At 36.1% G+C, this 4,092-nt stretch overlaps 1 pseudogene; it reads right to left on the bottom strand.

Annotated features, from left to right (window-relative positions):
- Positions 1 to 2,630: 2,630 nt before the first annotated feature.
- On the bottom strand, positions 2,631 to 3,806 carry LOC110460940 (annotated as a pseudogene).
- Positions 3,807 to 4,092: the final 286 nt, after the last annotated feature.

The following is a 4,092-nucleotide window of genomic DNA, read 5'->3' as shown; positions in this document are numbered from 1 at the left end:
CCCCCCCCAGTGCTTCGTACTGATAAAAATAGCTAATATAACCAAAGCTATAGGTTACTATCATATTATTTGTTTATTTTTTGACACTTTAAATAGGTACTGTTGCGATAAAAATAGATAAAATCGTGTTTACCATTTTTGAATATTTTTTTTTTATTTTATTTTTATTTGTAGGTTGGCACAGGAGGATCAACTCGTATGCAAGATGGGCGAACCTCCCTTTCTACATGTTGGTGCCATTCCTTCATCAAGAGGCCGCCTCGTCACCATGCAGATGCGCCTGGTCGCCGGGCAAGCCCTGCGTCTTCAGCAGACCACCACCTACGTATACATGCACATCCAGGGCAAGATCAAGTTTAAGTTCTTTATTAACTTTAAGTCTTGCGACTTATCAGTGTACGACGCTGTAGGACCAGGTATGTTCTAGACATTATATTTGTAAATAGATAAAATATATAAATATCATATACTTTAACTTAAAACGATCACATATAATTTAAAGACGATTTCTTTGTTAATGTATAATAGCTACTATTAAAATATAGTTATATAGACAGATGCCACTTTGCAGTCATCTCCACAACTGCCTTACTATGGCACCAAAAGACACTTAAAGTCAGTGTTCCCAAATTGATACCAATTTCCAACCTTAAGTAAAATAAAACTCTTTTGTTTCTTGAAAGAGGAGGCCCCCACGTGGCAAGAACTGATTCCGGTATACATCATTTAAATACATATATTTCCATTTGCTCTTCATTGCCACTATATAACCTTACCAAACAAAATGAAAATATATCAGATCATTCTTCTCACATAACTCCCATTGGTGTAGTGATTTGAAGAACTTGTTCGTGACGTGGTGACTAAATGACGTCGTTTTGACCAACGTCACTATACTAAGTGTAGTTATGTTGTATAAAGGTGAATATCCTCAAGGTGGAATATATTGATTAAATTGTTAAAATTAGGGATCGGTGATTTTGTGTATATTTCCACGAACTATATATTTTTTACCGGGAACGGTCACGTGTACTCATGACGTCACACGAACAGGTTCCTATTGACAGACAGCGCGAAATTTGACTTTGAAATGAGATAAAAGGTTGGAAATTTAAGGAAAACTTGAATTAAAAAACGGAAATATAAGTTTTAAACTGCCTTCTGTGGAAAGTTTTTGTCCTATAATTCTCACAGGATTGCAGACAAATAAATCACAACGCGCTATATTCAATTTGTCTGCAATCCTGTGAGAATTATAGGACAATAACTCTTCAAAGAATGCAGTTTAATGCTTAAATATCCACGCAATGTGATGATATATACCGGCTAACATCCTCTTATAATAAATGACGTGTACTATTTATTACTCTGGTTTGGCTGGGGAGATGACTAAATGACTAGAAAAATATTTCACTTTCGCGCTCTTCACCCCTGGAATAGATGTCATAGCCAAATTGAAGGCACGCGGCCAATTATTTGATTGGTCTCAGATTAAAAACAACCTGACCAATCGCTAGGCTGATTCATGTCCTTTGAAGATTACAGAGGAACGGCACCCGACTCTAAAACTAGTCAATGTTACCGTTACGCGACTGACAGATTCTTTAAATGTACATCAAAGGATCAAACTAGTCCTCTAGTCTCACTCACAAGATGGCGAACACTTAGCCTTCGATTTTGTCATGACATATTCCAGGGTTGCAGAGAGCGACTGTGAGCGTAGCCCCTGGATAATCGAGGATGATGTCATCTATGACAATAACAAAATTGTAGAAATGTACTTTGGATATATACATATATATATTCAAGCATGCTTGTACTGTGTCTATTACCTCCATCGCTTATCTAGATTACTTTTCATCATTTTAACAGTATACAGTGTTCTACAGGCACAACTACATCATAGTCAGAATATATTATCAAGATGTAACATGATTTAATTTCGTACTTTTTAAGTTGAGTGCATTTGTGATGTTTGAATTTTCTTGCAATACTGTTACCAGTTAGCATTTCTTCCTTTCTTCATGACAACTTCCCGAGGTTTACAACTTGCGCACATTTTACTGTATATCATGCTTAAAAGATTCCCTTCTGAATATGTCGTATTCCTTCAGGTTCTGACTAACAAGAACGCTTCCTACATACATCACTCATGTATCCCTTCCAATTCCTTACTTATTGCTAACTTCTTCACCTACCTTAGCATGTATATTTACATTATGCTATATTAACATATCACTATGTCAAGTTCTATTATTGCTATAATAGCATGACTGACAACACACGTTTGCATGAACTTTATGCACTCTGCGATATTTTTTTATAAAGATGAATGTGATAAAATCTTAGAAATAGTATTAGTGTAACTAATTAATATGTATCGTTTATGTGGAATATACACTTTTAGCTAAAGATGTATTTCATTCTCAATACTAATGTGTATTATCAATGCAAACGACAGAATGTTTGATGCTTCAGAAATATGTGTCTGAAAAAGTGTATGCAGGGTAAGTGATTGGCCAAACCTCTAACTATTATACATCACACGTGTGAGGATTGTTTCCTGGCTTGAAATGTGCCAGACCATTGATAAAAACGCTTAAGAAGAATACGATTTTTTATTAGCCAATCACGGATCCTCATTGAGACATACCGTACTAAACCAACATGGAAGACCAGGTAATATAATAAATAAGAGTTCAAAACCAAATGCTGCAATGACCTCGACAGATTGCTGGCAGATATACTTCTAATGGAGTTGGTGGTAATTAAGCAGGCAATATAATTCAAAATAATTACGTATGCATCTATGTTAGCTACAACGTTCATTAAATATGTCAAAACACTTCACAAATACATATTATGAAGAATATGCTAGTGCTTACCTAGACATCACACTTTTATTTATTTTCTCTTCAGAATGTGTCTAGAAATGTCTATGTAAAATTGACGATTGACTTAACATCTTATCACACACATGACACCTGTAAGGGGTTTCTCGTGTATGTATCCTGAAGTGTCTCTGTAGATTAGACGATTCATTGTATTCCTTACCAAATAACTAGACGATACACTTGTGTGACTTCTCCCCTGTATGTGTCCTGAAATGTACTCGCATGCGAGACGAGTCACTAAACCCCTTACCACAGATAACGCAAGTGTAAGGTATATCCCCTGTACATGTATGTGTCCTGATATGTCTCTGTAGTTTAGATGACTCATTACATTTCTTACCACAAGCATCGCACGTATACAGCTTCTCTCCTGTGTGTGTCCGGACATGTTTCCTTAGGTATGAAGACTGACTAAATTCCTTATTGCAGAGTTTACATTTGTAAGGCTTTTCTCCTGTATGTGTTCTGGAGTGTGTTTGTAGGTGAAACGATTCATTAAAACCCTTTTCCACAGACACAACATTTGTAAGGATTCTCTCCTGTGTGTACCCTTAAATGTCTTTGAAGATTATATGATTTGCTAAACCCTTTCCACAGACACCACACGGATAAGGGTTCTCTCCGGTATGTATCATGAAATGTCTCTGGAGGCTAAATAATTCATTAAACTCTTTACCACAGACATCACACTTGTAAGGCCTTTCTCCTGTATGTGTCCTCGTGTGTTTCTGCAGTGAATACCGTCTAGTAAACGTTTTGTCTCATTCTATACAAGTGTAGAGCTTTTTTTACTGTATGTGTACTTCGATGATCCATTAAGATTCGTTTATTCAAAAACATCTTGACATACGCATCACACTTAGCTTGTTGTTGCTTCTCCTGTGTGAAAATGAGAAGCATGTGTAAAGCCATATTAAAGCCACAGCATTTGATCTTCTTTGGTTTCGAAGATGCGATTTAAGATTCCATTTTATGCTGCATAGATCCACTATAGAGGGTCAATAATAAGGGCAATGTATGATTTGCAGTGAGTTGTCATTACTTGAAGGTTGGTGTAGCGAATGCTTTTTATGTACTTCTTCTCCATTTGAGATTGGCGTTACACCGCATCATCTGAAAGCACCAAAATACAAATAAGAAGATAAAAGTTCATAGTAGCAACTGTAGAGGACACCAATTAATAATAAACTTAATTCTG

This window comes from Mizuhopecten yessoensis, unplaced genomic scaffold (assembly GCF_002113885.1).
Source record: "Mizuhopecten yessoensis strain PY_sf001 unplaced genomic scaffold, ASM211388v2 scaffold10523, whole genome shotgun sequence".
Taxonomy (NCBI): domain Eukaryota; kingdom Metazoa; phylum Mollusca; class Bivalvia; order Pectinida; family Pectinidae; genus Mizuhopecten; species Mizuhopecten yessoensis.
Note: the sequence above shows the minus strand (reverse complement) of the source record. Positions and strands in the feature narration are given on the sequence as shown.